This window comes from Stegostoma tigrinum, chromosome 16 (genome assembly GCF_030684315.1).
Source record: "Stegostoma tigrinum isolate sSteTig4 chromosome 16, sSteTig4.hap1, whole genome shotgun sequence".
NCBI classification, from domain to species: domain Eukaryota; kingdom Metazoa; phylum Chordata; class Chondrichthyes; order Orectolobiformes; family Stegostomatidae; genus Stegostoma; species Stegostoma tigrinum.
In genome coordinates this window covers 13,310,541-13,320,181 of record NC_081369.1, presented here as the reverse complement: position 1 = coordinate 13,320,181, position 9,641 = coordinate 13,310,541, and the positions used below count along the sequence as shown (strand labels likewise).

The 9,641-nt window shown below is 42.9% G+C and overlaps 1 protein-coding gene across 6 annotated transcripts in view; it reads left to right on the top strand.

The window, feature by feature from the left end:
- tradd (tnfrsf1a-associated via death domain) overlaps positions 1 to 9,641 on the top strand; it is a 33,900-nt gene that overhangs the window by 531 nt on the left and 23,728 nt on the right. For 2 of the 6 annotated variants that reach the window (XM_048546603.2, XM_048546600.2), the window contains exon 1: positions 362 to 474. The exons of 1 other annotated variant lie outside the window; for it this stretch is intronic. The gene's annotated coding sequence lies outside the window, so the exon portion shown is untranslated. Of the gene's footprint in view, positions 1 to 361; positions 475 to 506; positions 527 to 9,641 lie in introns of those variants that run through there. 3 more of the 6 variants (XM_048546602.2, XM_048546601.2, XM_048546604.2) reach the window with 3 other exon arrangements.

Below are 9,641 nucleotides of genomic sequence, written 5' to 3'. Positions count from 1 at the left end.
CTGGGAAAGACTCAGTGGCGCCGCAGGCCGCCAGCTGGAGGACCAGCAGCAACTGGAACCTTCAGGCCGACAAGGCCGCACCACAGCCGAGGCCGGTAGCGCACTTGCGCATGCGCCCAATATCTGTCCCACAATACAAAGCGGTGTCCCGTTGAAGAAAAACACGGAGTGGTTTCTTGGCCGCTTTGCATTGTGGTCTCACCGCCCTTCCATCATTGCATCCGTTGACTTGTCGAAGTGAAAGACCTCAGGCCATTTACTGTTCAGATAGTTTGAATGTCAGAGTGCAGGATCACCCCAATCCACTTTTTGAACTTGCTACAGGACTGGCAACTCCAAATCGACTATTCGTATGAATAGTCAATGAGAAAGCGGAACGGTAGTCACGTTTTCAGAGCGACTGAAGTGCGCAGGAGCGAAGAAATAATGCGACGTTAGGCGGAAGTGCTTTGGGAAGACGGCGGGGAGTTCGCGGTAGGTAATCGGGGGTCACCGGCTCACCAGCTCACCAGCTCACCAATGACGGGTGGGGTAACTTAGCAACTACCTCTTTTGGTATTGGCTGCTTGTCTTGGTGTTAGCCAAACAGTTCACTATAGTTTCGAACTGTAAGGGACTAGAAAATGGCGAGACAGGCATTGGGGCCGGGGGGGCGCGGCGGTGGTGGGAGTGCCTGATATTTTATGTTTTTCACTTTCTCCAGTTCCCAGTATTTACTCCTCGGGGTGGGGTGGTTTAGCGAACGAGCCTCCAACAGAAAAGAACGGCTTTTCTGTCTAGTAGATAGTATGAAAAGTAGTTTATGCTCACTGTTCAGTTATAATTTGATATCTGGACTCAACCTCAAAGTCATGAAGTCTCCATTTCTTAAAGGCTTGTGTCACTTTTTGAAAGGAGCGGTTTGAATTTATCCTTACTGTGTCTGAGAAACATTCTACAGTCCTTACTTTGTAGTGCAGTTATCTGTGCAGAAAATTGTCAGCCATTTTGCACACAATTATGTCCCACGGACAGTCATGAGAAAAATGTCTGCTATCTGTTTTTTTGGTGAAGCGATGATTCTTGCTTAAACATGAATACACATGGTGTGTAGACTCAGCACTATTACACCGGTCGTATACTTTGAGGATATAGGTGATTTGATAACTCATCCGAAGGAGAGCATCACTGACAATGTAACTTCAGTACTGTACGGAGGTGTCAAACCAGATTATGTGCTCAAATCCTGCAGTGGAACTTGATAATATTTAGAACTTGTGAGAAAATTGTTCAATTAAACCAACTTAAATATGATACTGGAACAACATATTACAGATGCTGGCGATCTGAAAGAGAAAAACAAAGTGACAGAGAATCTCAGCAGTCTGGCAGCATCCATGGAGTGTGAAATAGCTAATGCTTCAAGTCCAATATGACTCCATTTAAATGGCACGTCACAGAATTGCTGGATGAATAGAAATTGGTAGAATGCAGACTTACTCTGAACTTGATACTGGTGTATCTTTAATCTTACATGTACAGGTGGAAATGTTCCTTGCACATTTCTTATGCACCGTAGTAACTCATTCACTGTAGATAGCACCCAAAAGTGTGAGTGTGATTGCAGAGTCATAATTTATTGTCCTTAACAGTACTAGTCCAAAAGTAGCTATTCAGAATGAACTCCATTTGGAGTGAGAGATAATGGGAACTGCAGATGCTGGAGATTCCAAGATAATAAAATGTGAGGCTGGATGAACACAGCAGGCCAAGCAGCATCTCAGGAGCACAAAAGCTGACGTTTCGGGCCTAGACCCTTCATCAGAGACCTCTCTGATGAAGGGTCTAGGCCCGAAACGTCAGCTTTTGTGCTCCTGAGATGCTGCTTGGCCTGCTGTGTTCATCCAGCCTCACATTTTATTATCCATTTGGAGTGAGATGCTTTCAGGACTGATTGACTTGTATTCAATAATACAGTTAGTTGCACACTAACGTGTCTATTTGATCACATTTGCATTTGGCTATTGCTTTTTCCAATCAATCATACATTGAGAGAATGGAAACAAGACTTTTTTGTTTTGCTGGATGTACGCACCTACTTTTTTATTGTCTATCCAGTTAAATACTAACTCACTGGATGCTACAAGTTGGAAATGCTGCAAGATTAGTTTTTCCTCTATAGTTTGCAAGCTCTCCAATTGCCAACCTAATTGGGATTGAGTCCAATGACGTTGATACTGTCTACTCATCAAGAAAGCAGGTTCACCATGTCAAAAGAATGTACTGGTCATCAATGGTGTCAGGGAAAAAGAGGCAGTGTTGACCATAAGCTCCAAAAACGTCCAGTCCTTTCCACAAACAATCTCAAAAGGTCGTGAGCCAATGCTAAATGGATGTCTGTTTGCAATGGGGATCTCTCTAACTCAGCTTGAAATTATTTTGTGAATGACAAATCTGCTTTGACAATGGCATTTGGTATTAGAATGTGGAGGTATTTTCCTGCCCACATGAATTGATCTTTCTCAAGGAAGAGTTATTGGCACATGAAAGATGATTTTAAATATCTTATGGCTCATCAGATAGTGATGCTATATCTGAACCAGAAACTCCAGATTCAAATGCCACTTTGTAGACCTGATGGCCAAGGAGGGTGAGGTTACAATGTGACATAAGCAGGCTGACTATCCACTGATAAATGGTTCCAGCTCATGCCAATGACATTATGGTAATGATGGAAATGATTCCTGGTTATCCATATATAATTGGAGATTTTACTATGATCATCCATTGCTCCAAAATTCAATACAAAAGTTGCCGTGACTACTCAGAATTCTTAGCAGTCAGTTGGCTGGATGGTCAGGTTGGTACCAACAGTATGGAGTTCAATCCCTGCATTGTTGAATACTGCCCTCCAAGGCAATTCTCAGGCAGCCTACTCAATATACACCAGAGCTCAGGGTTTGATTCCCACTCTGGCCGGGGTGGATTCCATGCCCCTCTCATTTACCTGTCTATGGTGGTTGTGACACTGTGGTTCAGAACTGCCTTTGGATGGAGAACTGAAAAACAAATGGTGAGGGGGATTTTGTAGAGAGCTAGGAACTGATGGGTGAGTGAATATACAGTTCAGGGTGCCAAATAATAATGCGTCAGTCTATTGGCCCAGCAGCCACATGCAGAGCTGAGAAATACAGTCAATGAAGCTCCAGTATTTCGAGTCTAAAGTTCATTATTTCAAACTTATGGGAAGCAAAGTCAGAACAGATGGAGAACTCGTGTGCACCATCGGACCTTTCCCAAGGTGTTGCGAAACTAAATACTTGATTTGCCACTCTCACCAAGAGGTCAATTTTAGTGAAATATTTGATATCCTTTGTGATGACATTGGTTGTGAACTAACTTCACATAAGAGTGAGTCATCATTCAGACAAGCTGATATGTAGCAGCAATTGATGGATCCGGTTCCATTTTAATACCATATTTTACATTTATGCCAAAGATCTGTCAGGTTCTTGCTGCTTTTTGCCTTGATTGCTTCAATATCAGGAGTCATGAATAGCGCTGAACATCATGCAGACATCAGAGAACATCCTACTTCTGACCTTATGATGGAGGGAGGGTCATTCCAACAGTTGAAGATGGTTGGGTTAGGACACTAACCTGAGAAACTCCTGCAGAGATGCCCTGGAGATGACAGGCTAGACCTCCAACAACCTGAACCATCGACTTTTGTGTTAGAAATGACTCCACCCAGCAGAGAGTTTTCTCTCTGCCTCTTATTGATTTCAATATTGATAGGGCCTTTTGTTGTCACAGCTGATCAAATGTTGCCTTGATTTAAGGGCAGTCCATCTTGGGTCTCTTCATTTGACCCCCAATGGCCATTACAATGGCACGCATGTGCTTGATTTAAATATGGAAACTTTAAATACTTGAATATGCCATGATATTTTCCTTATAACTTCAAGTTGAATTAAATTTGTATTGTATGAATTTGAGCAGACAACTTGTGTGGGAAAATTCAAAATGGCTTATGGTTTAGTTTTCGTAATGATTTAATTGGACATTTTGACAACTAAGTATGCCAAAGAGTCACTGCTCAGAAGCTGTGGTATTTGTTAACATCCCTTCCCTATGTCATCCTAGAGGAGGTGGTGATAAGCACACTCCTTGACCTGGGGCAGTCCTTGGAGCAGATTTGCTCCACGATGCTCTTAAGGAGGCAATAGTGAAGAATGGCAAGTTAGAACGTTGTATATAACAGTATACACATAGACAAAGATACAGTGGAGATTATTAGAGCTCTATAAAATGCGGTTGATTTATTCATTATTTAAGCAAACAACACTTATAGAGATATCTCCGTTGCCGACTTTGACTACCCTCGTTTCTGTAACTAGCCCCAAACATTATTACCTGTTGTTCAGGCTGAAACTCTGCTTGACTTCTTCACTATGCCTCTTGGTGTAGATGCCTCCTGCAGCATTATTCTTTGAAGTTCTGCAGAACAAAGTATTCTTAGGCTCTTTTTACACAGGTCTCTTCCAAGTCTATACCTGATTTGGCAGAAACAGCAGTTAGTGATTTCCTGCAATCTTGGCTCATGGCTGACCTGAGAGACTCAGTGTAATTCCACTCCCAAAACAGCCCATTGTAAAGTCTCATCAGTTCCTGTTATCTCCAGCCTTATCCAACATCTCCCCTCTTTTGATCCAAAGATTTACCTGAGGATTGTCCTTATTGGGTTTGCTGTATCCTCCAGACAGTGGTGAGCATTGCCTCCTCAGTGATGTATTCGTAGTAAAACATTACCACATTTGTTATTTGAACTGCAATTTAGATCATTATACTTAACAAGCCATAGTCATAAATGTAAACAAAGTTACAAATCAGTTATAATATCTTAGTGATTTTCCTTTTGTTCCATGGCAAATACATTGTTATATGCTTTCCGCGTCTTGCAAGATATGCTTAATATCAATACAAATGATACAAACGCATAGTTTAAAAAAAGTAATACCATAAGCTAGCTTTATCTAGGTTATTCTTAGCCTATATTAAGCAACCGTTACAAACCCTCTTCAAAACGAGCTATCTTTTAATTTCTGAGACCAATGCCTGTCAGTCTCTTCCATTTCATTATGTTCCGTTTTAACAAACAAGACTGTTACAACAATGAGTATGACGAATTACAGTACAACCATCACAAGACACAATTCTGATCCACAGATGGACTTAAGTGTTCACTTCCCATTCCAGTTTTGCACCAGAAGCTTGGAGTCTTATCTTTCCACCTCTTCTGTGTGAGTTCTAATCTCCTTGTTGTTTGCAGCCCATTTATGGATAACTTCCTTTGCCTCGAAAGCCTGTGGTGAAGTGTGGAATTGGTGCAAGTTCCATAACTATGTACCACTGTAAATTTTCGTCTGAATCATTTGGATGGGTAGGATTATGAGCAGTTTCTCGTTGGGTTCTGGTTAAACAGAATTTGGTGGCTAAAGGTTAAGTCAGAAGAGATAATGCTGACAGCCACACTCTGTCCATCCAGGATGCACCATGTCCTTCCTTTTTTTGTTATCCGAGGCTGCGTGGCAACATAGTCGTTGTCTCCCACTAAGGCATCCTTAAGAAAGGTTTGTCCATCCTGCCAGTAAATAACCAATGAGCAGTTCTCCTAAGAGGCAGATCCACACGGAATTAGCCCTTCTTTGATTGCCCGGTAGTTTTCCCCACATGGGACAAATCCACACCCCCTCCTTTTTGATCTGTCAAGAACTATAGCATGGGTTAGTGGGTTACTTAATGATACCCGAGTTCCTTCATGGTATTATGAACTCACCTTAGTGGGTGTGTCAGATTGTCCCTATGTTTGGGGATATAATGCACTGCACCAATGTAAAGCTGACATTTACTATCGTCACAGATGCCCAAGACCTAGTTGGAGAGAGTGAGGCTTCTGAGGTGACAGAGGGGCATCTTCTCCCCCAGCCATGTCTTCAGTTACTCCTCCAACGCCCAGTCTGTCAGCATCTAATTGCAACGTATTTGTGCTAATCATAGACAGGAGCTGGGTAGTATATGTTGAACATAATGCTGATTGATTACTGCGAATCAACTCCTGAACTATCCTATCTAACCTTTTTTGGTAATAACTTGAAGGGGTCTTAACATTTTGATGGTGCCTAGGGCTCCCTTTGCCGCTTGCCCTGCTATATTACCTGTCTTTTCTTGATCATGGTATTCTTGGCTGACCATTATCCTCATATTTTCCTGAAGGGAACTTAACTGTGTATCCATTTATGCTATGTCCAGGGTGTTAACAGTGGTCACCCCGACACACAGCCTGCTCCCATTAACTCTTATCAACCCACTTCCCTTCCTTCTCCATTCTGATGCGAATTAACTACAACTAAGCTGTATTTGGAGTAGATGATCAAAGAGCTGCCAGGTTGTGTCATCGTACCAGGATAGCACCTATATATCTGTCAGGTTAAACACTACCTGTACATATCTGTATCCTGGTACTATAGTAACTACGGCTTTCATTTCCTTTGAAACTAACCCTACTGTCCTTGTATCTCCGATAACAAGGTGTAGAGCTGGATGAACACAGCAGGCCAAGTAGCCACAGAGGAGCAGGAAAGCTGATGTTTCAGGTCGAGACCCTTTTTCAGATTTTCTATAGAAGGGTTTCAACTTGGAACGTCAGCTTTCCTGCTCCTCTGGTGCTGCTGGGACTGCTGTGTTCATCCAGCTGTACTCCTTATTATCTCGGATTCTCCAGCGTCAGCAGTTCCTTGTATCTCTGATTTGCTACACTGTGGCTCTGAGATGGTTCTGGGGGTCATGATGGTGGTAGTTGATGAGCTATCTCTGTACAGTATGAAACGTCCTCGCTCATGGCACCTATCCATGTATTATCTGTGATGTGGTAGCTCTTGGAGAAAATACTGAGGGACAGGATATATGCACGTTCAGAAGAAAATCAACGAGCCAGCAACAGGGAACATGGCTTTGTATGGGGAAGGCCATGTCTCGCCAATCTGATTTGAATTTTTTTAAAGAGATGACAAAGATGAGGGAAGAGCTGTGGATGCAGTTTATATGGACTTTATCAAATGCCTTACTAAAGCCGACGTTGCAGATTGGTACAAAAACTAAAATCACATGGGATTTGGGGTGGGCAGAGAAGGTTCACCAGGATGTTGCCTGGTCTTGGGCATTGGCAATGAGGAAAGGTTAAAAATACGACGATTGTTTTCACTGGAAAGACAGTGGCTGAGTGTAAACCTGATAGAGATCTACAAAATTATGAGAGGCATAGATTGGGTGGATAGTCGGAAGCTTTTTCCCAGGGTTGGAGTTTCAGTTACAAGGAGGCACAGATTGAAGGTGAGAGGGCAAAAGCTTAAGAGAGATGTGTGAGGGAAGTTGTCACGCAGAGTGTGGTAGGAGCCTAGAATCTGCTGCCAGAGGATGTTGTGAATGTAGCTCATTGACATTTTAGAGGCACCTGGATGGATCCACGAATAGGGAGGGAATAGAGGGATATCGACCGAATAAGGTCAGATGTCAGGGCATGATGATCAGCACAGGCTTGGATGGCCGAATGGCCTGTTCCTGTGCCATACTTCTGTTTTGTTTTTTTTTTATTGTATCCAAACTGTTCCCATCCACCAAGGCCACATTTGGCTTGTGGTAAGTTCGGGCTTACGCTATACTCTAATCCACTCAACTGAGTCGTCAAATACCGCAGGTCTCTGACCTTTAAGGCTTATTTTTGACTTAGACCACATAAAAAGTATCACCCTCTCTTTGCCTGGCAGAGGTGTTGCCTGAAGAAAGGGGTGGGTCCCAAAACTCGATTTTAAAAAGATCCACATCTCATCCCAACACACTGTTGTTGCCATGACATTTGTTTGAAGATTCAAAGTTTTACACTTGCACTGAATTGTTGCCATCCCTTTCCCTCCATAATACAAATCCATCAGCTGCATATCCTGCGGTTACACTAATCGCAATTCCAAGCAAGATAACCATCAATTCTCCCATGTTTGTCTCTTCCTGTATTTTATCAAGTTGTCTTAACTTACTACAAATTAGCATAGTTTCTGGTCTTATTTACAGTTTATTCTGTATCTTTAACTGTATATATAGTGCACATCTCCTCACTCCGCCAATTCATGTACTTCAAGAGCTGGTTCCAGCCTGCCATTCCTTCCCCTCGCCCATTTTGTTTGGAGGATGGATATTCCACCTATTGCGTTTCTCTTTCTCTTTTGCCTTTGTTTCTGTTTGCATTGGTGAATCTCAGGAGTCCATCTGACACTGAAGGTTGGGAGATAGTGGTGCATCTGCTGGATCTACATTTTTGCTGTGGTTGTTCTGGTCCCATGATCACCTGGGGGTGGATTCCAAAACTTGTCCCACTCTAAGTCAGACAGAATAATGGCTCAATGGTTGGCATTGCTGCCTCATGTTGCCAGGGATTCAGTTTTGATTTCAACCTCGGGAGACTGTCCATGTTGAGTTTGCACGTGGCCATGTCTGCGTGGGTTTGATCCAGTTTCCTCCCACAGTCCAAAGATGTACAGGTTTGGTGGATTGGCCATGAGAAGTTGCCCATAATGTTCAGGAATGTGCAGGCTAGCTGGATTAGTCATGGGAAATGCAGGGTTACAGGGGATAGGCAGGGAGAGGGTCTGGGTGTGATGTTGGTCAGAAGATTGGTGTGGACTCGATGAGCCAAATGGCCTGCTTCCATACTTTAGGGATTCTATAAAAAGTTTCCTAACTCTGGGACATAACATTCTTCCAACGTTATGTGTAAATGATGATAATTATTCCGCACCCCCTCCAAATAATTTTAACTGGTTAATATGATACCAGCCACTGTTTTTCGGGGCTGTTACCGTTGTGTATACTGATGGGCTTGTTTGTCAATCACTGCATATGGTCATGCAAACCTAGGGGCCAGGAAGGGTGTTTTTATTACCTGTTGCACCACTGCAGTTCCATTGGCTTTTTCTTGGAATCAAAATGGGCCTTACTTTTTTATTTCTCCCTATCCATTATTATTTGCGCCGATATAATTCACTTCTGCATTTTTAACCAGCTGTTGTACCCACCTATCTTTCGTTATTCCGTCTACTTCTGGCTCAGATAGATCTAATCCTCGCAGTGACTCCAGGCCATGCATCTCTCGATCCGTCATCAACCTTATAAGGGCTAAACCCTGTAGAGGATGCTGCAGTTTATCTTATTATAATCAGGACATAAGGAAGCATTGTCATCCAAGTGGTCTGGTGCGGCTACACCATTTTGGCCAACCTATTCTTCAAAGTTCGATTTAATCCTTTCAACTGGATTGGGGCTTGCAGGATATATGGAACCTTTATTTTATTCCTAGCAGTGCCATGACATTCTGTGTCACCTGGGCTGTAAAATGTATCCCTTGATCTCATTCAACACTCCTTGGCAAACCCCAATGTGTGAAAACCTTTTCTAACAGGACCTGCATCAGGATTTCAGTGATTGCAGTTCAAGTGGGAAACGCCTCTACCCATTTGGTGAAGATATCTACTATCACCAGGATGTACTTACATCCTCCAGTAGTTGGGAGTAGGGGACCCACAAAGCCAATCTGTACATTTGTCTAGGGC